The sequence below is a fragment of the Dermacentor andersoni genome, chromosome 7 (genome assembly GCF_023375885.2).
Source record: "Dermacentor andersoni chromosome 7, qqDerAnde1_hic_scaffold, whole genome shotgun sequence".
NCBI classification, from domain to species: Eukaryota; Metazoa; Arthropoda; class Arachnida; order Ixodida; family Ixodidae; genus Dermacentor; species Dermacentor andersoni.
In genome coordinates this window covers 92,233,852-92,256,955 of record NC_092820.1, presented here as the reverse complement: position 1 = coordinate 92,256,955, position 23,104 = coordinate 92,233,852, and the positions used below count along the sequence as shown (strand labels likewise).

At 45.2% G+C, this 23,104-nt stretch overlaps 1 long non-coding RNA gene across 1 annotated transcript; it reads right to left on the bottom strand.

Annotated features, from left to right (window-relative positions):
* Positions 1-1,305: 1,305 nt before the first annotated feature.
* LOC126534137 (uncharacterized) lies at positions 1,306-21,925 on the bottom strand. Its single transcript, XR_008613217.2, has 3 exons — positions 21,774-21,925; positions 9,221-9,395; positions 1,306-1,704 (listed from the first exon to the last, which is right to left on the bottom strand). It is a non-coding gene; the product is annotated as an uncharacterized lncRNA (long non-coding RNA).
* Positions 21,926-23,104: the final 1,179 nt, after the last annotated feature.

Genomic DNA, 23,104 nt, shown 5'->3' with positions numbered 1-23,104 from the left:
GAAATATACGGGGTGTTTCACTTAATTCGAGCCAGACCTTAAATATGCAAATGCTATTACCCTGATCACATAATTAGTTTTAATTAATCAACTTCTCCATTATGTAATTAGACGAAAAGTCTCAATGATAACATTGTAGAGCAACATGAGAAACTCGCGTTACAGCTTTCTGTTGCTCCATAATTATGTGTTTGAGTGTGGTTATGAAGAACTACGTAGACTGGAATATACAAAAAAATGTACACCTTATCAGCTTTTCTCTATAGACAATCTATAAACTGGGAGCAGGCAAAATTATTCAATACCTCATCGACTCTCCTCTGTAGACAGTCTAAAGACCAAGGATATAGACAATACAATGACAGAGAGACTGTATCGACTTTCGTCTATAGGTAGTCTATGTAGAGGAAGTAGACAAAAAAGAAAACACCTCATCGACTTTTTTCTATCGGCCGTCTATAGACTGAAAGTAGACAAAAAGAAATAGAAACTTCATCGACTTTCGTCTATACAAAGTCTATAGACTAAAAATTGACAAAATAATTAGAGACTGTATCGACTTTCTTCTATAGCCAGTCTATAGAGGGGAAGTAGACAAAAAAGAATCAAGCAGCATATCGCCTTCTTTTTGTAGGCTGTCTATAGACTGCAAGTAGACAAAAAAAATAGAATCCTTAACGACTTTCGTCTACAGAAAGTCTATAGACAAATAATATGCAAAAATAAATAGAGACTGTATCAACTTTCGTCTGTGGTTATTCTATGAGGGGAAGTAGACAAAAAAGAAACAAACACCATGTCGACTTATTTCTATAGATCGCCTATAGGCTCCGAATAGACAAAAAAGGAATAGAAAGCTTATCGACTTTCCTCTATAGGTATTCTATAAAGGGGAAGTAGACAAAAAAATACCATATCGACATTTTTCTATAGACCCTCTATAGACTGCGAGAAGACAAAAATAAATAGAAACCTTATTCACTTTCATCTATAGAAAGTCTATAGACAAATAATAGACAAAAATAAATAGAGGCTGTATCGACTTTCGTCTACACGTAGTCTATAGAGGGGAAGTAGACAAAAAAGAAACAAACACCATAGCCATTTTTGTATACACCTTCTATAGATTTTGAGCAGACAAAAATAAATAGAAATCTTATCGACTTTCCATCTATAGATCAACAAAGGACCAAACCTAAAGAAAGGCAAGATCGTCTATAAAAAGTCAATAGAATTTCTATAGACAGCCTAAGACATCTTTGTAAGTGTACTCCACTGTCAAGCCGGCTCCATGGAAGGAGAAAGTGCGTCTAATTGACTTCTTTATTATTTTGTGCCAACAAGTCTTGGGATACTGCAACGTGTTGAAAAAGCCTTGAATACGGGGTCAGAAATGTTTCATTGGTGCAGTAGCTTGAGGTTTCGAGCACCTTGGCACGTGAAACGTGAGTGGTGGGAACTGCAACACAACATTCTTGTTTCATCAGTGTGGTAGCATTCAGCGCGAGTGCGACACCGACAGCACTTGGAATAGGTGGTATCGCATTCGAACAAAAACGATGAATGTTTTTATGTATATTTGTTCTTGCCTAGATCTCCTTACAAATTCTGAGTGACAATTTACTAGCTTTCCAGAGAAAAACTTATAGCAAAAATGATAGTGTCTCGCCGTTTCTTAGATGCATACGCCATTGACACAAAACCCTGCGAAAAGAAAAAAAGAAAAGATTTGTGTTGGCTCCGCAATGGAAAGTGAACTGAACATCAACACACACAAGCAAATGAAACAGCACACATACAAGCCCTGATAAGGAAGGAAACATTTATGCATGGGAGATAATTATCATTCATATCGTTTACTTTCCCGCTGTACGACTACTCCTAATTTCCGAATTATTATTACGCATGTGACCGGTAAAAAACAAAACTGGGCGCTTGGTGTTCAAGGAGAAATGAATGCGCCACTGACAAGCCTACGTCGTGCTCTTTGCGTCCAGCTGTCATCCTGGCAAACTTTAAACGATGACGCAGTGGGGCTGATAACGTTCGGCGGTCAAGTGCAGATTGCCATGGTGGCACGCGTCATGGTCATATGCAAAATGTTTTTCATCACCATAGTGAAAATGATAAAGTAGCAATGGCAAGGTACGAACGGGCCGCTTCAGAAAATATCCTCTTCATGTTTTCCTTACGATAGATCTGCACAGCAACTAAGGATATGACAAATATGATATGATACTTGCAGGTGAACTTCGTTGGCGCTTTTGTCGGTGGTCGTCTTCTTCACTGGTCGAAAGTTTGGGGACACCGATGACGTTACAGAGTGGGGGCGCGTACATACGATGATGGTGCTTTATTAAGAGGACGAGGTTTTCGTCAAGCCATATACAAGTTCCCCGTAGGCTTTGCTAATATGATGTATTGTTCCTTGTTTATTTCTACACTTGCTTTAAATTACGTAGAGTTGATCGCAGTAACGCTTTCGTACAAAGGCAGGGTGTTTTCTAGTTTTTAATAGTTTGCTAATATTTTCTTTTTACTGAAAGAGGCGAATCACGGAGACCCACCTCGCTGGCTAAGTGCCTATTGTAATTGGCTGCGGAACACAAGTTCGCAGGTTCGAAGCCTGGCTGCGGTGGCAGTATTCCGATCGGAAAGCAAAGCAAAGATGCTTGTGTACAGAGCTCTGCGTACAAGATAAAGACGGCAGGTTCGCAAAATATTTGAAGTTATCTAATATGATGTCTGATGTAAAGCCCTTTAGAGTTTAGACGCGTTAAACAGCACTTTCTTTTAAGTCTCACGAAGAGGACGAGCGATGGTAATCTTGACATGTCAATGCCTTACGACACATTAAAAACATAACAAATAAAATGCAAATGTGTGAGAAAACCACCCCACAATTAGGTGCAATGCTTACAATAGCTTATTGACGCAACACGTAATGTATATATATATATATATATATATATGTATATATATATATATATATATATATATATATATATATATATATATATATATATATATATATATATATATATATATATATATATATATATATATATATATATATATATGTATATATATATATATATATATATATATATATATATATATATATATATATATATATATATATATATATATATATATATATATATAAGAGAGAGAGAGAGAGAGAGAGTGATATTCCGGAGCTCGGAAACTCTGAAATTGTAGCAGAACGTGCTGTGCAGTAAGAGCCTCGGAAACGTAGGCAGTCGATCAACTGTTATTCTAAATTCCTACTAAACGCCGTCCTTTACGATATTTAACGAAGTTATCGACAGCAAGAAAATCAAATAATTGACTGCGGCGGCTATGTACAAAACTAGAATGGCTCCCGCCATGTGAGACATGTTTCCTTTATTTTTATGTTAACTTCACGGTAAGACGTTTTGATGCTTCGAGAGACCATTCACGAAGGATTTCCGAATGTTGCCTTCCGTGTGGTGGAGATCGGTTCGATAACATAAGGCGAAGCTGTGTGCTGCTGAAGCGCTAGAAGCGAGCAGGGATTCTCCGGAACTACAGCACCTCCCTGATTAACGATAAAATACTTTGCAATAGCTGTCAGCGCTAAACACTGTCGAAGTGCCGCACACCCTCGAAACCCTAGTTCGTCTTTTTTTTTTTTTCATGTGCTCCCTCTACACTTAACCCATTAGCTGACTCTGCGACACCTCTGACAAGACCCCGATACGGCCGCTCACCTTCTGCCTACCGCCATCATACTCATTCGTCTCAGTCACGACGTGATCGTTCTCTGACCTATTCGCAGTACCGCCGACCGGAAAACTAGACAGTGCAGCTTCTGGAGGTGGAGCGGCATGGACGACATTGACACAAAGAGATATCTTGGCGCTACCCACGATCCAGAATCTTCTGGAGATCTTTGTTGACAGTGTTCATGTGAGCGTGCTGATCGAAACCATGGCGCATGTCTACATTATGAGTGCTGGTCTTCGCCATCGGCTCAAAAATTTCTGACGCCTGCCTCGAACCGAGCCGCACGAGTTGCTGATGGAGGAACTGTCGCTATTGTAGGCAAGTGCTCTGCCCTACTCACCATAGCTGAGATAAACACCGTGGTTCTATTTACCGTTATCGAGCAGTGCTCTCACGAACTCATTCTTGGCCTAGATTTTTCGTCACGCACTGTGCTCTCATTATTGTTCAACCGGCTCAGTTCGCTTTGACTTGCATCTTCATCTCGACCCTGTCAACCCGCCTTAAATCCCTTTAGGCTGCGTGGATTTCATTCGCCTGCCGCCTAAATGTGTTACACACGTCGACATGTATTCCGCACCAGCTGTACCTAACGGCAATCACATGGTCACACCAATTGCTGACATTATGCCTGCACATTGTGCTGCAGTTCTGCGAAGTCTGCTGAATATTACATGCAACCGCACCTGCTTTCCCCTTGTCAATTTCGCGCTAACGTTGCCAGTGCTACCACAAAGGATCGCATTGGCTGAAATCAGTGCACTGCAAGATGCCTTCACAGTTGAAGATTGTTCCACCTCAGCTCATACCGCGACCTCATCCCATGGCAATGGCATCGGGATTGAGGAGATAGTTTCCTCTGACCTTACACCTGCAGAAACTGAAGCCCTCTGGCACGATTTTGAAGACTATCGCGACATTTATTACTTAGACAATTTACCTTTAGGTCAAACATGACCTATCGCGTAACTACTGGCGATGCGAACCCTCTTCACCGACAGCCATTTCTGTTTCCGCGCCTGAACGAGGAGTTATCCAACAGGAAGTGAAACAGAGGATCACAAAGGACATTATCGAGCGTTTACCTGGGCTTCTTCCGTCCTACTTGCAAAAAATAAGGAAACAACGTGGCGCTTTTTGTAGATTATCGCTACCTGAACAATATCACAAACGAGTACGTTTACGGGTTGCCACGTATTGATGGCGCTCGAGACTGCGAGTACGGTGGGACCTATTTTTCTTCTGTCGACCTACTGGCATATTTCTGTCGATGAGAGGAACCAAGAGATGACAGAATTTGTAACCGCTGACCGTCTCTGTGAGTTCAAGGTGGTGTCTTTTGGCATCTGTAACGCGCTGGCCACCTCTGAACGAATGACTGATCCTTTTCTTCAGGTGTTCAAGGGGTCTAGCTCTTTATGCTACCTGGACGACGTCATCGCTTTCTCGCCCACATCCGACAGGCATTCGACGACATGTTCTGACTGGCTGGTGAACAGTTGAACTTTTCAATATGTCACTTCTATCAGCTCCATATCACCGTATCGGAGAGCTTGTGAATGCAAGAGGCATGCGACAAGACCCCAACAAAATTCGCGCCACCAAAGTGTGGCTGCGCTGAAGAGGAGGGAGACGACGTGTTCCCGATTGCTGAAGGGTCGCCCTCATGGAGACCGTGTGCCTTTGCGTAGATACATTGTAAATACCCTTGTGAATCAGCTCCACGTAACATTGTGGATTGCTGTTCTTTCTTGGTTGTTGAACAGCATTGTTGTGCTCTTCGTTCTTTCCCCTAGTCGTGGCGCCCCGTTACATTGTACTCGCCCTTAAAATGGTCCTACATATACTGACCCAAGGCTTTGACTCAATCTTCTACGAGATCTGTCAATAAATACTTTTTTTTGTTTATTCGTCGTTTAAGTTATTTCACCTGGTGGAATATCTATTTAGTCGGATAAATGCGTCGAGCATGGAACGCCTTTCTTGTATTTCAGCTTCTGGACACAGACTCGGAAAAACAGTAAGTTTTTCTTTCATCAATAAAACACCGTTCGCATACAACGAGATAAATACACTGCATTCATTTTGCGGAATTAGGGACACAACCTAAGCATTTTTAATACGGGACCAGTGTAACAGGATTGCCTACGAATTTATATCAATTCAAACGTAAATAGATATTGGTAATTTTTTGGGGAGGCAGGCAAAGAAGTAGGCACCCTGAAACAAACATAAACAATACTGCATGCTTTCTTGATACGAAAGCATAGTCTGAGTGATTGATTCAATTGTTATTTTAAAGGTTGTGTAAGCAATCAATATTACCTCTTACAAGACATCAAATTCACATTAGCATTTTTCATCAGTACATTGTCGTCAATAATATCGATTGCGTTAAAGAAAATGAAGAATTCAATGCGATTTCCATTTCATGGAAAGCATCCTGCACGAGATGACTCAAGTTTCTTTTTTCTCGTAACAACGTTCCTCCTTCCAAATAGAAATTGTGCTGAGTTTACGAAAAAAATGTGTTTATGGTAAAACGGAAGAATTCATCGGATAATCAAACTGATAACAGTGAAACAAAGCGTTGATAAATTTCGTATGTTAGTTTTCTTCTAGTATTATGAATCCATTGATGTACTGAAACTTTAGCGAAATATGAAAATTTCCCATTTGGTAACGCGCCTACAGTACATGTAACGCGCACTTTCCAGCCTAAGGAGCTTCTCTACCCTGCTCACTTGTTTATAGAAACTTTCTGAAGAAACTTAATAAATCCGCATTAGGCAATTCATTCATTTAACTGTTGTGAAAATTTAAATATGAACGTGCAATAGTTTAATAGGTCCATTTGACGGTTTTTTTGTTTCAGAAGCATACGCAAAATAACAAAAACGACGTAGCGCTTGCATTGCTTACGAATTACTCATTTGAGAAAATTAAGAGTTTTTGTAATTTTGTTTGAATTGTTCAGTGTTTCTTTGTGAAACTGAATTTACCCTAATACCCCCAACAAGCTTTTTCACTTGTTTGCAATCATAAGTGTGTGAACTATTTCTTATTACTTATTTCCCAATGTCGGTGTTGTTAAAGGGGTTGGGACACCAAATTTTGAGGCTATAAAAAGCATGTTCCAGGCTGCTTTCGTATGCAAAGACACCCAGAACGAGGTATTGGACGCTGCAAACATTTCAAAATAATATAAATTCAGCTCCAAAAAGTCATTAAAAACTCCTGCTCGTAGTCGCGACCCATCGCTAGCGCGGCAGTTACTACGTCACAGAGGAGGAAAGAAAATATTGACGTCATAGCACACTAGCACAAAAACGTGACGTATGATGAGTAGCGATGAAATTCCGATTACGGAGCCTGCTGAGCCGAGCGACCGAGCATAGCCTCCACTATGACCGAGCTACAGGCATATAGAAATCCTTTCTTAATGCAAAGAAGGGGTAAGGCGTGCAGACACGGACGCAAGAACAGAGACGTGGACAACACGAACGCCACACGGCGGCCCGCGAACGGCAAACTGCGTGCGGCGAGTTGCCGTGCGGTCGGGCCTTCACACGCTTGAGTGTAACACTAGCCGGCCGACTCCGAAAGGGACTAGGATATGCAGCGTTCGTGTTGTCTGCTTCTCTCCTCGCATAGTCGCATAGTTCGGCAGCTCGGAGCGGTCTCTCGTTCGCGTGGCCTTTCTCAATGTGAGGCTCCGTCCACGTTACCGGCACGGAAACTCGCCGCACGCCGTTTGCCGTTCGCGGGCCCCCGTGCGCCGGCGGTTTTGCTCGCGAACGGCGAGATTTCCTTGACGTAGAGAGGACGGGCGCGTCCCCGCGCCCGGGACCCATTTGTGCGGCAGCCGTACGGCGAAGCGGCCAATCAGCGACCGAGGAGTGGTCACTGTGGCACCGACGGCAGCTTCACCGCCTCTGATCGTTCGGCGCCGCCGATATCGTCGCTAGGCCTTTTCCGGTTCACTTCAAAGCTAAAGCTTACGGCGCTTCGGAATGAATCACCGACTCTCACAAGCCGCAATATTTTCTTACCGTTGTTGTCGCTCTTCGCAATAATTATAATAATCGCGACATGCACTTCGAATCGCCAGTTGTTGACCTCTGCTGGCAGAGCACGCGTATGCGCGAGCAGACGACGCAGCATAGTTTTAAACATAGTTTTACGTCACTATATTCTGTGGCCCATGTGACCAAGCCACGTTGCGTTTCCTCCTCTGTGACTTCATAGCATCCCCCGGAGTCCGGAAACCAAAACCAAAATCGGTCGGTATAATAATGCTATTATTAAATTATTTATGGCATATATATGAATCCCGCTGTGTGTATCGTGCTCCCTCAAGCATGACGCAACGTTTGAATCAACAAACGCATGAACGAAAATTTTGATGCTCCACCCCTTTAAATTTGCTTGGCGGCGCCACTCTACTAACATATTTATCCAACAGCATCGAATGGACCATTGAGCGAAAAAGCTGCCGCCTGGCATCTGAATAAGCAAAAAACGGCACCTAAATTTTCACTGGCTCTGATGTCACGTCGTAAGCGTCCCTCGACCGAGCAAAGCAGAGGGAAAGCCAACGCTTGTTGGCACCACGTGTTGCGTGAGGGGAAAGGCCCCACCGGGCGACCACGTCACACTGGCTCGCGTTCTTGGAAGCCTGTGCTATCCGCGCGTTTCTTGTCGACGAGAGCTCCCGCCTGCGTTTTAATTGCGCTTCGGTAAGAACAAATGAAAACGCGCCACGCTAAAGCCTCCTTTAGGGCAGGCCGGTGCAGTCTGCTTTATGCACCAAGCGTGACGAAAGCTGTGGCATCAAAATCACTAAAATTAACTATGGAGCGTCCCCATTAGATTATCCGGGGTGTCCCAACTATCATGCACCAAGTTGTAAAAATATGCAAATGCCGTGTAGCTGGGCACAGCCAAGGTAATGATGCTTGCCGTCGCTTGGTGATACAATATTTTTGCATTTCGCGGAATAACATAATCTATCCTAATTAATGAATTAAATTCTCAAATAATATAATTAGTTGAAAAGTGTCATTACAAAAATTGATGCTGCTCCTTGTGCAGCAGCAGAGCGAAAGTCGAAAGAAGTGGCAAAGAAAACTCTTCAAAATTCTTTCTTTTGTGTGATATGTGCAAGTTGAAGTCCTAAGAACTGCTCGCAAATATAAGTGAATACTGATTTCTTAGCTAGGAACAATAACAAGTGTTGAGTAATATGCTGCTCCATATGTGCTAGAAGCAGGTACTTCAATGTTCTGTTCTTGGATGGCATAAAAATGACACATTTTGTTTGATATATGCATCATAAACATGATGTAGATTCTCCGAATACAGCAATATAAGCACAGACGACGCCGTTGTACCTATTGCAAGTGGCAAAGCAGCACGTTTACGGGATTACAAAAGCGTTTCTTCTTACCTTGGCCGTAGGCACAATTGCAATGACCCTTATAGATTCCCTTTACTGGATGGTCCGTGCAGTTTTTGCCGTACCGGGCATGTGGATGGCATGTCGCTCTTGCGCCCTTTTTTCGACAGCACATTCCATACTTACATATCTTTATGGCACTGCAGCGCTGGTCATAAAGGCGAATCTGCAATAATTTGAAATGGCGTCCTCACGATCGGTCCTTACGATCCCGTTGAGGTGCCTTTCTTCCTAGATAATTTTCAATTTTTCGCTGTGTACGGTATGCAAACACAGTTCCTGAAATATGTGATATTTTTACTGCTCTCTATATTTTCAAACTATTCTAGCAGTTGGTTGGCTTTACGCGCAAACAAATGTCATCGTATCCTGTTTCAATCAATGGTCAAGCGGTATCCTATTCTAAGACACATCGCTTTCTGGGTGTAATCATTGACCGCAACCTCTCATGGAGCCCTCACTGCGTCTATCTAAAGAAGAAATTGGTTGTCATTGCTCAGGTCTTTAAATTTCTCTGCGGCAAAAACTGGGGTACACCAGTCCGTTCTATGATGCAGCTCTACAGGGTACTGTTTCTCGGACTCCTACGTTACAGTCTACCAGTGTTGTCAAATGCATGCAAGACGAACTTTATCGCCTTGGAGAGCATGCAAGGTCAAGCCCTACGCACGTGTTTAGGGCTGCCTCGGTGCACGTCAACAGGAGCAACAATTGCCATCGCTGGGGACCATATGATCCACACACACGTAGTGCTCGACTCTCTCAGAGCGCACATTCGCCATCTGTCAAGGATCCCCGACCATCATTTGACCTCCCTACCAGCCGAAAGACCTCAAGCGACCTTTTCACGAGTGATTAGCGCTCATCAAGAGTGCATACTGTCATCTTTTACACCGGCGACAAAGCCTTCATCTCCCCTGTGGTGCCTACGACAGCCTCAAGGGAATTTTGATATTCCTGGAATTACAAAAAAGCTCAATCATCCATCGCCGGCTCTGAAGCAACTTACGCTCCTATTACTACACCAGACGTATCATGACCGCATACATATATATACCGATGGTTCGACCTCACGTGCCAGCTCAACTGCCGCATACGTCGTTCCAGCGAAGAACGTTACAGTTAAATTCAAATTGTCGCTCACGACTACATCGACATCGGCAGAACTTGCAGCTCTCCATGCTGCTATGATGTACGTCATCGAAGAGCCAACAGAGAAATGGGTCGTATTTTGTGACTCTAAGGCAGCCCTTCACAGCATCAAGTCTGCATTACGTCACATAATATACGAGCAGATGATATCTAACATCAGGGAAGTGCACCACCATGCTCTGGAAAGAGGGCACACCATTACATTTCAATGGATTCCTGCTCACTGTGGCATTGTCGGCAACAACCTAGCAGACAAGGCTGCCCGGTCTGCCCACGAAGATACCCAGACGCGTTAAATACCTTTGGCGAGGTCGGACGCTGCCAGGGAACTTCGCCTACATGCACGCAAAAAGTCGCAAGATCTCTGGAGTTCAGGTGCCTTCAACTGCGGATTATATAAACTGGACCCCACGCTACGGCTACACGTGCCATCAAGCCTTTCCCGCGGTGAAGCAACCTTGCTGTACCGCTTGTGGCTGGGAGTAGCGTTCACAAACTCATATTCCTTTCGTTTGGGAATGGCCGAGAGCCCGATGTGCGATTCCTGTGGGTGCGAGGAGACCATCGAGCACCTATTGTGTACCTGCCCCCGCTACGATGTACAACGCCTCCCTCTGCGGGAAACTTTGCACTGACTAGACTTACGACCTTTCACCGAGTCAAAGATACTCGGACCGTGGCCCCACCCGTCACTGGCACGAAAAGCGAATCGTGCATTACTGCAATACTTGAGGAACACCGGTTTAAGAGACCGTTTGTAGTGTCCCTGTGCATAGTGTCCCGCCCACACGTACTCAGTGCTCACTCTCTCCCTTTCTCCTTTTTCTATTCCCCTTTCCCCCACCCCCAGTGTAGGGTAGCAAACCGGGTACTCTTCTGGTTGACCTCCCTGCCTTTCCAGTCCTTGCTTTCTCTCTCTCTCTCTATTCTAGCAGTTTATGTACGCTGCCTCCCTCTCACCCCCCCCCCAAAAAAAAAAGCAATGAACATACGAGAGAACGGCGGTAGCTGTGTAGTGCGTCTTTTGTTATTTTTTTCACTGTTTATTCGGTATGCGAAACACACTAAGTATTGAATTACATACAAGACATAGTCCTCGAAGAGGATATTCTCTGCTTTGCCTGCCTTGGGAAATCCGGTTTCACGGTTTTCTATCGCCTACAAAACCTTCCTAAATTAAATAGCAAGAACATTTACCGTTGCCACCCCTATATTACTCTTGCGTCTTCATGCCATCATATTCAGTATAGCATCGTCGTCATTTCGTCGTGGTGTAGTCATCATTCCGTAGTCGTCATGCCAACTGGAATACGCTGTAGCTGAGACAAGTTCATAATGACAGTTCAGGGATCTTTCTGAGCATTCCTTCGCCACCATTTTGTCATTGCGGTGCTTTAGTTGTAATAGCACCCTAATAATTTCATCGCCGATATTTAATTGTCTTTCTGTCATCATCATACAGCTATCATCTGCCGTGATGGTCGCTGCAGCATTGCTATTCAAGTGTCGTCACCCGATGGTTGTGTTGCAGTTGCTGTCAAGACATCGTTGTCATTCCATGGTAATGGTATCGTTATCGTTCGCTCATTGCCATGGAGGCTTGGAGAAACTGTGAAAGTAATTCCGTCGTGCCAATTTCAGCATCGCCATTCCGCCGTTGCCTTACGTGGGGTGCAAATGTTCGGGGCATTGTAAATATATGTTTCTCAATATTTTCTCGATGAAAATGAGTCCAACTTGTTGTTGGGCTATGTTGTTCTTCACGGGTGATAAAGAAGAAAAGCGTTCCTCCACAAAAAATGAAATATTCGCCCAAACTGATTCCCACAGAGTTTGGATTCAAGAATATTGCCGCATCCAATATGCGCACGTAGAGAAATAGGAAGATCTCGGGCAATGGAGAAGAGAAGACGAGGTCCTTATATCTATAGATATAAGGTCCTCGTCCTCGTAAGATGATATAGGTCCTATACAGACACTATATCTGGTGAACTGCTAAAAGTAGCTAAATGGTTTTTAGAAAGTAGACTAGCATTTAATACTGATAAGACTAAGCATATCATATTTCACTCTAACAAGAAAATACTAAGCTACAGCGAGTTCCCTTTGACTCTAGCGAACCGAACTCTGGATTGTGTTGATTAATTTCAATATTTAGGTGTTACTTTAGACAGTCACTTAGACAGTAACACCTTTAGACAGGTGCTACTTTAGATAGGCACTGGAGAGAACAAATAAACACTGTCTGTAGAAAACTCGCTTTGAGCTGTTACACACTGGCCCGGGCCCGGCAATATTTTCCTCGTGCTTTGCTTCGTTCATATACTTTTCTTTGTTTCATACCCACATGAGCTATTGTTGTGAAATATGGGGCTTAACATATAAAACTTAACACCTATACTGCAATTGCAAAAATGCGCCCTAAGAATAATAACATTTTCCTCTGTTCAAAACCCAAGTAGCGTTCTCTTTACTGACCTTCGTATTCTTTCTTTCACGGCGTTAAGAAATTATAAGATCACTTGTTTAGTTCACAAAATACTCAACAGCAACTTTCCCATACTCAACATCATATTTAACTTCCCACGTGCAAACACCAGGCAAGCAACTAACTTTAACTTAAACCTTCCTTATTGCAGCAATGTATACGTTGAACGATTATTAGAATTCTTGGGTGCTACACCTTGGAACACTGTGCCTGTGGAAATAAAAGTAACCAGACATTTTGATCTTGTATGTAAAGGCTTCTTCTTGTCTGGCCAAACGTGATAGCTCTTCCTTAAAAAGAAAAAATACTTATTCATGTAAATAATGTTCTTACTCATTGAGCAGATATGTATTTGGTTGGCCTGTATATGTACTTTATAGTATATGAACTATATAGCTACTATGTACTATAGCTGTATATGTACTGTATAGCTACTAGCCACATAGACTATTGGTCCAACTATTTTTGTACACATTCCTTGACTTGTTGAAATAAAGCTCACTTTTTGATTGATTGATTGATTGATTGATTGATTGATCGTTTTTAGTTTATCTATAATTAAAGTGTCCTGCCCTCTTTTATCAGTTCCTGCTCGTTGTGAATCGTGACACTGGTGGAGGCGCTTGGTCGATATTTGAGACTCCTGCTAACAGCCCCACACTAAGTGCAGGACGTTTTCCGCGTGTCGAAACACCAGTTCACCGCGCCAGCCGTCGCCGACTAGGCCTAAGTAGAGACTTTCGTCGCCTACGAAGTAGTGTGCCTCTTACCGCGAGTGCCCAATACATGGAAGACCCACGCCCTGCAGAGGTGACTCTTTTGACTCCTGGATCTCCCGTGAGCTACCACGGCAACGCCTACGAGGTTGCAGAAGACTGGCTTGAACAGTACGAGTGCGAAGCCAAGTTTAACGAGTGGCATTCTGGAGAGAAGCTATCCCACGTGTATTTCTCTCTTGAAGAGACAGAACCCGAACGTGGTTATTAAGTCGCGGGGGAATCTGGCCCAGCTGGCGTGAGTTTCGCCGCCAGTTCATCCATACCTTCGGGACCACCGAAAGGCGAGACCACACACAGCATCTTCTCGAATCACGGATTCAAAATCTGAATGAAACTGTGGCCATGTTCGCTGAGGACATGGCTCGTCTTTTTCGTCGTGCAGACTCCAATATATCCGAGGCAAAAAAAACTTAGCCAACTCATGCGCGACGTAAACGAGCAGCTGTTTCCCAGTCTTTTAAAGAACCCACCGACAAGTGTGGACAAATTTATTAAAGAATCGACAGCCATACAGCGCGCGTTACACCTATGCAGCCGCCAGTATGATCACCTGAGCAGCACTGGACCGGCAAGCGCCGGAGGAGTGAAGGTTGCAGACGAGGATTCTTTGCACAGGCTGACACGTCAAATTGTTCAGGAAAAGTTTAAGAAGCTCACTGGCACGCCAAGTGAATGCACAGCTGCCTCAGTGACTGAAGGTATGCTAGCCACGTCCTAGCATACCTTCTACTTAGCCACGTCCTCATACGTGGCAGCCCTGCTACGCAGATGTTGTCCGTCGACCGCCGCCCCCGATTCCGACGCTGCAGTATCACCAGCAGTCAGCACAGGTATCACATTGGTAAAATAGAGAACAACCAATGCCACCATCGCTTCACAGAAGCGACATTTAGCGCACAGCTGATTGTAGGCCCTTGTGCTTCCGATGTGCTTCATCTGCCGTCATTGCACGTATTGCGTCGCAGAATGCAAAGCATGTCCATCCACGGCTTCTCGTCGTGCTTTCGATGGCCGCCGAGCGAACATCACCGCGAATTCGAAGAGTGGGCCAGCCGATTCTCCTGGTTAACGATCGCGCTCCCCTTCTCCAGGATATCGTTTTCCGCTTGCAAGATGCAGTTCCACCGACGTGGCCCGAGGCCCAATCTCCCAGCCCGCGCCTGGGAAACTGAAGGGCACGACCTCAGAGAGGATGGTCGCCTTACGTCGAAGTGCCTAAAATCCCCTATTGACGTCGAACGGGAAGCCGATACAGCCGGATGACTTGGCAATAGACGCGATTGCTAGCGCCGATGTTACTGTCTCAATTGGCTGATCCGAGGTGACGGCGGTGGTAGACACTGGTGCGGACATTTAGATTGTAAGTGAAAAACAGGCGGACATACTTCGCAAACTGAAAATGGAGTGGTCAGGGCCGCACGTTAGAGGTGCTGGAGGCCAGCGACTGACACCGGCTGGCAAGTGCAGTGCAAGGATCAACATGGGGGATTCGTCATTCGCAGCAAGTTTTGTTATTCGTCCTGACTTCTGCAAAGGGGTAATCTTAGGCATGGACTTTTATGCGAGTACGGCGCTGTCAACAAATCAGAACGTATACTAACCACTTCTGGGGACTAAAGCGCAGAGCTACAACGCAAGTCATTGCACACCATAGAAGACGTGACCATACCACCGTTACCTTGCCGTCTTTTTTCCGTCAAGTGCGACGCGGACTGCGATGGGGAAGGTCTTGGGGAGCAGATAATTACGCTTTTGCTCACTCAAGGTGTTGCCATAACGAGAAGTCTGGGCAAACAGAACTTCTGCTGACAAGCTTGAGCAGGGAACGACGACACATTACAAAAGGCGTAGCAGTAGATTAACTCGACGAGATTGCGGAATTCGGCAAGTGCTTTGCATTACAACAGGGAGAGCAATACGCTTCGCTCCCTTTACCTGTTCTTAACGTGAGTGCAATCTTATCACCAGCGGAAAGGCAGCGCCTTGTGGACCTGCTGCAATAGCTTCGCGATTGTTTCTCGTTGACATCCAGAGCCCAGTAAGACGCCACTGACGAAGCACCGCATTATCACGGAGTAGACTGCGAGACCAATGCGACAAGATCCGTACCGTGTAGCAACAAAAGAACGTGAAGCGATCCAAGAGCACGTGCTGGAAATGCTCGATGACGACCTTATCCAACCGCCAAAAAGCCAGTGGGCATTGCCAGTAGCGATGGTCCAAAAGAAAGACGGCTGTGTACGTTTTTGTGTCGATTACCGTAAGATGAACCGGGTGACAAACAAAAACGTATACCTGTTACTGCGTACTGACGATTCTCTCGGCAGGCTGAAAGCATGCCCGATACTTTTCGTCGATGGAGAAAAACGTGGCTATTGGCAAATCGTGGTTCACGAAAGAGACAGAGAAAAGACTGCTTTCATAACACCTGACGGGCTTTACGAATTTAAGGTCCTGCCTTTCAATTTGCTACCGAAAGACCACAGCCTATCCCCCGCAGACGAATGGCCTAACAGAACGCTTGAACAAGACCATCGTGGACATCGTGAGTATGTACGTAGGCATGGAAAACGAAAATTGGGATGACGTTCTATCCTACATCATACTCGCTTAAAATACTGCGCAAAAGGAAACAACGCGGAAAACGTCAAGATTTAGCCTTCGTCATGGCGGTGAAGTAACGACGACGCTGGATGCGATGTTGCCAAGTAACTGCGGTGATACAGGCACGGACGCTGAAGCTTTAGCTGAGCGAGCTGTATAAGCGAGACAACTCGTCCACGTCAGATTCACTCGACAAAGGACGACGACGCTCGAGGTTACAATCGACGGCACCGATAGATCACATATCAGCCAGGCAAGAAAGTGTAGGTTTGAAGTCCCATCCATCGGCGAGGCCTTTCAGAAAAGCTATTCTGGGGGTACATTGGTCCGTACAAGGTTGTACGACGCCTCAGTGACCTGAACTATGAGGTAATGACAGTCTTGCTTCCTCCATGGCGAGGCAGTGTCTACAAGATGTCGTGCACATCGTGCGTGTGGAACCATATTGTTCCGAATGAAGTGCCCACACCTCGTCTGGGACATCTACCTGCTGTTAGGTGAGCAAAGGGACGATGCTCCCTCTGGAGGGAGGCAAATGCCACATCCAATATGCGACACGTGGAGAAAGACGAAGGTCTCGGGCCTTGCAGATGAGAAGACGGGGTCCCTGCCTAATCGTTTTCAGTTTGCCTACAATTAATGTGCCCTGCCCTGTTTTATCAGTTTCTGCTGCTTGTGAATCGAATTTATTCCACTGACGGCCGTTACTATTGATTATTTCATATTTAGGGGGCACGCCATCCGTGCTGGCCTCTACACTAAATGAACGTGCTGGCAAACTGGCAGTTTTTTAAAATAAAAATACGTCTTTGAACAGCAAAGTCAAATCCTTCAATTTCGCCGTGTCTGGGGCTGCTAATCATACTGTGAATGATGTCGTCGTTCCGTCAGTGGGTATCACAAGTGGCGAACGTCAGAAGGCGGGTCAACACAGAAGCACAGTTGCGTTTATTTTTGTGATCACATGCGGAATTCGCTGGTGTGTAACTGCACTGAAACTGTTTAGAAAGATGCGAGTACAACCTCCTAAAGTAGTCTTGCAATACTGCATCTAACGCAAGATGTCCGAATTGTGCAATTTTCTAAGAGCTATTTTATTGAACTTTTTAAAAAAGCAAGGCACAATTTAAAAAAAAAGAAAGTAAGCGCTCCGACGCACATATTTCTTTTAGTTGAAGTGAAGTTTGCCTAAGAATCACAATGTACACGTTTTGAGCAACTATTACAACAATGTACATGTTATTGTCAAAAATTGTAAACAACAAGCACATCAGGGCGTTTAACATAAGCCAGATACACTCCGAGCTTAATGCAAGCCCACTTTTCTCATAAAAACCTATCGGCTGTGTGGTCAGACATTTCCTGTAAAGTTTTGATTTATTACGCTCACATTTTTTAGGTAGAGGTTAAAATTTATCTCATGTACGGAGACAGTAATATTTAGACGTGATAGTCGCACGTACAACAAAGTACAGAGCCTACTTTCTAACAACAGTAATCAGAATTGCAATTGTTTATTATTAGTTATTTGTAAACGATTTCACTGTATAAATCTATTAGGATCTGAATATTTAAAGATTTTAAATATAGCCTAGAGAGAATGTACGATTGAAACAGTGGAAGGAGTCGACCATGAGAAAAAAATTGGAACGAAAATATATTTGATATTAAACACGTACTATGTGAAACTAGGCAATTAACAAATGAGAAATCACTCTTGACAGATTTTATTAACGATTTGCTAGCAATAAATCAGATTGCCTGCGACACGACGCTCTTAGTGTTCGTTACTCAATGAAGGATGATCTTGTATACTTGCCTTCTTTTCGAGACCATGACGTGCGGTTTGACATAGAACATTTGCGATTAGAAGTACGACCAGCAGCAATACAAAGTAAAGTAGGTAAAAGTATCGGTACTTTTGATTCATTGCTGCTTTAGACATTGGCTTCAAGAGCACTAGCCAAGCCACTCGCTCTCAGTAATTTCTATTGCTTCTTCAGCATGGACAGAACATTTGCGTTAGCACTAGCTCATGTAGTCGAATCACGTGACGGGCCCACCTCTTACAATGCACTGTGAAAATAAAGCGTACGTGTAAAGCTCCAGAACATACATTTGTCTTATTCTCCGTTTGTTCTCAACAGATAATAGTGTATGTGGAGACGGAACACAGCAGCTCCTTTCTTTTATATCGAGGAGCACTGCTTGGAACTGATGTTCTAGAGGTTACAGCATATGCACTGACATGCGCGCGAACGAGCACGTGAGTCATGTTCCAGGTAATACTGTTCGAGCCACAACGAAAATAATGGGCTACAAGAAACGAGGATGAAACGAACGACCTTAGCGATTTCTTTCAGCAAACTTTTGTATTTTTAATGAAATAACAATACAACAACGCCTAAGACACATCTTCGCTAGTGCACCCGGCGTGCTGTCAAGGTATGGTCAGCATATGTGCAGCTCCCACTCTTAGTTTTAGGGGATGTCCCCAGAGAGCAGAGTGAGCTCTGCATTTGAAAGAGGGCACGAATTCTGCTTTCCGCTACAGGCATTAGCGTTGTGCACATACATTGTGGCGTTTAATATCAGGGGCATTCTGATACACCCGACACATGAGCACTCCAAAAGCCTTTGCATTTCTAGAAATGCGCTCACGGGGGGTATATATGACAAAGAAATATTTTATTTGTGGCAGGAATCCCTTGCGGAAGGAGAAAGATACGAACTTCTCGACATGCAAGGGCAACCACGTTTGCAGCTCTTTATAAACTAAAACTTGAAAACACACAATAGTAACATATCAACAATTGTAGTACTTCGGAAGGAGTTTTATAGTTAGCCGCTGCGCACTTTGTTCGCCAGTGAACGTTTATTGCATTTAAGATCTCAAACTAATGCAGATGTTGTCCCAGCAGTCATTCCTAATAGCATTCGGTAGTGTCGTTTCTCTCTGGATTCATCCTCAATCGTCTCCAGACGCTTTAGCATTTGCTCAGATGTACGAATGGTGTACGTGTACGGAGGGACGAACGGGTGGGTGGGTGGGTGGGTGGATGGATGGACGGACGGACGGACGGACGGACAGACGGACGGATGGATAGATGGATGGATGGACGGACGGACGGACGGACGGACGGACGGACGGACGGACGGACGGACGGACGGATGGATGGATGGATGGATGGACGGACGGACGGACGGACGGACGGACGGATGGATGGATGGATGGATGGATGGATGGATGGATGGATGGATGGATGGATGGATGGTGTGAGTGTTTTCTTAAGAACTGGGAGGAGGTGGTCGTCAGAAATTTTGTTATTTTTCCTTACTTCTGCGCCTATTTTCGGTCTTCACGGCCAGCGTTTTCTGCTCACAAACAGTGATCCTAACTAATATCCATTGTCCTAAAATTAATTATTTCTTTCCCACTTTTCGGCGCCACCAATACTCCATTTCTCTTGGACCATTCCTCACTGCTGACCTATCAGACTTGCTTTTACTGTCCTTACGTACATTTCCAAGGACCTGGCCTGGCCAGCTGGCGAAATCGGTGGTGTTTGTCTGAAGCCGCTAAGCAAGCAAACAAGGTAGGTGCCTGGGCCTGCGTGCTGGCTCTGGTGTGTCTGCAGATTTTGTCTGCACATCTAATTAGCACTATAGGCTAATTAGATGTGCAGAAATCCGACAAAAGAAATGGTTAAGCGTCCCTCATTCTCTTTAAAATATTACTTTGTAAACAAAGTTATTATGTCATTCTATTTGCACCCCTGTAATAACCGCACAACAGGGCTGACACTATGAATAATTGAAATGAAATGAAGTCCCACACGAATATGCCTAAAATTACGCTGCTGAAACGGTTGCTTTACAGGGATAACAAAAAAATTATGAAGAACCAACGTCGCTTACTATTCAAGAATGCGTTTAGCATGCATTGGGAGGCGTTTATTTTGGGCACTGTATTGCACTCTCTTAAGGGGGTGCTCTGCCTTACCACCGTTCTTTGGCGGCACGTGGACGGCATCCGTTACTTTGAGCGCGACTTCCTCAAGCAACGCCATCGCAGATCAGGGCAGCGCCTTCCACTGCCTCTGATCGCAGACTCTGCGACCAGAGGCGCAGCGTGTCAGCGACAGCGTCTCAAAGCGCAAACTGCCGTCAGGGTAGAATGCGCGAAAGCTTTCCTTACCACCGTGCCGTCATGCGGCACTGAAGGGTACTACCATGAGAGCGGTACCACCCACCGTCCGACGGCACGGTTGCGCGTGGTCGTGCGTGCTTTATCTTGAAAGCAATCTGCCTTGGGGGCAGTCTAGGTGGGCCTTCGGCTCGTAGCTTTCTGCGCGCTGTGTTTTCACCACTCAGTTTGCTTTAAAGCCGCAGCCAGCGCAAGGGACACTTCCCTCGCAGCTGCTGCCGTTATTCCTCGCGCCATCGTTTGGACAGCGAGTGGCCGTGGTCATCGAGTGTGAAGTGTTTGCCTGTGCACGCTGACACCGTGCTAGGTAATTCAGATACTAGGCGTATGCTTGCAACGGGGTGTTTTATTCCGGCGACTGCTGCGATGCGGACCCTGTAGGCGACTATAGGCGCACCGATGACCGATAGCGTCGTGTGCGCAATAGCACCTATACCATGCGCGTCACCCGCGCTCACGAAGCGAAACGTCACTGTACTTTTTGCACCGACTGTAACCGCTGCGAACACCGAGCTGATGCATCGTGGTATGCAATGAAAGCGAAAACCATCGTGACGCATTGTGACTCCCTTTTGTTCCATGGCAATCACCCAGAGCTCACCTGTAGCTCAAAAAAACAACGCATAAGCAGTCCGTACAGATGATTCACCAGTAAAGATGACACGTGCAGCCTCGGTGTTTATCACTGAGTTAATCCCGACGGTTCGTTCTCAGTACGCAGTTGCTGCTTGCGCTCGGCTGCACGAGCCTGTTCTTGTGCCCGAATGGACGGAGGAACGGACGAATCAGCTAGCCATATAGAGCTTCGCTGTAAAAGACGGTGGCAGCCGCGCACTACGGGTATTTCGTTTCAAACGCTGACCACTGTACCTTCCCGGCGCTGCTTTGCTATGGTCTAGTAGTTGGAACATTATTAAAGCAGCCGTTCATACGGAAGGACTGCGTGTGCAACAGATATCGCCTGTCTTCGCTATGCCCAGCTGTGACGGCTCCGGAGCTTGGACTACGAAGGCGAAAACTCAGATAGGTACTCGACATTTTGTCGCCTTTTGAGTGCATCAGTCTTACTTTTAGGCTATATTTTATTTCCTCGCGCTTCCCAACTCTATTTGTGCTCGGCCTATTACTGTTCGAACTGCATCGACGGTGCAAGTAGACGCAATAGCGTGTTAGCACTTTCTGCACCAACGCCTCTCGTCGCGCAAATCTGTCTGTAATGGACACTGACTGAAGAGTCGGATAGTTTCTAGCATATTAAGGATGAGGAATCATTGCAATGATATTAATAACAACGAACCGAGAACGGGAACTTACCGACACATGTGCGATCCGCGAACCAGATCAAGAAACGATAGAAGGGAGACGTACAGTCTTGGTCAAAAAACTTGAACCCGCTGTGAAAAGCCGGGAAGCGGCTGCGCTCCGCGCGGCGCTGCCGCCGCCGGCGCTCACCGCTGCTCGCTTGCGCCGAGGATAAAGAGGGAGAGGGAAAGATCTCTCTTACTCTCAAGCAGCATTCGATAACAGCGCTCGCAAAAAACTAGTGCAATTTTCGTTCTGCCAGCTCCGAGGTCGTCTTGCGGCCGCCGTGGTACGGCGCTTCTTGCGAGTAAATGCGGTGGCCTGGGCGAAACTGCCCCGATTCCATGCAGCAATTATACTATAACAATTCTCCTAATCATCGAAATTACCTATTACAACTTTATCTTACACATTCCAAGGCAAGAGCCTTCGCATTATGCTTTTCGATAAATATGTTGAATACCCTCGGTGGTTTCTCGGTGGCTATGGTGTTGGGCTGCTGAGCACGAGGTCGCGCGATCGAATGCCGGCCACCGCGGCCGCGTTTCGATGGGGGCGAAATGCGAAAACTCCGGTGTACATAGATTTAGGTGCACGTTAAAGAACCCCAGGTGGTCGAAATTTCCGGAGTCCTCCACTACCGCGTGCCTCATAAACAGAAAGTGGTTTTGGCACGTAAAACCACATAATTTAATTTTAAACATTTTGAATGCGTTTCTGAGTGCAATGAAAACGAAACGCAAAATGTAAACCGACATCTCTCAGTGCTGCCTATCGTTGTTACAGGTTTTATTGTAATATGGGGGCCATTCAATCATCGTTCGTTTAGAAAAGACCAGAAGCAGTAATTTCGACTACAAAGGCTCTCATCGGAAAGGGCCTGTAACCACTGTTACAATATTTCAAATACATTGACCGCACTTCTCCACTAAGGAACGACCACACGAGTGCGTTTGGCGTTGAAATTCGTTAATTAAACCCACAGTGAAATTTTAAAAGTCTTTTAGGGACTTTTCCATCGGCCTTTTGGAAAGTGCAGACTACCTCGCCTTTTGTTATACCTTCGTGCACACTGCCTCATTGTCGTTAGCGCCCACTTTCATGCACACATGCGGTCTGTGTAAGTTCGTTCCGTTTGTACTGGGCATCACGCGTTTGAATCGCGTAAAGTAACCAGGGCCAGGAGATTATCGGGTTCTCGCATAATGAACACGTCCCACCGGTGGTGCTGTCGCTGTCGCGTGTTCACTGGAAGAAGTATTGTGGATATAGTTTACTGAGCTATCGTTCATCTCTACGAGAAAGGGCCTCACAGGAAGTTTAAAAAGATGGGTTCTACGTAG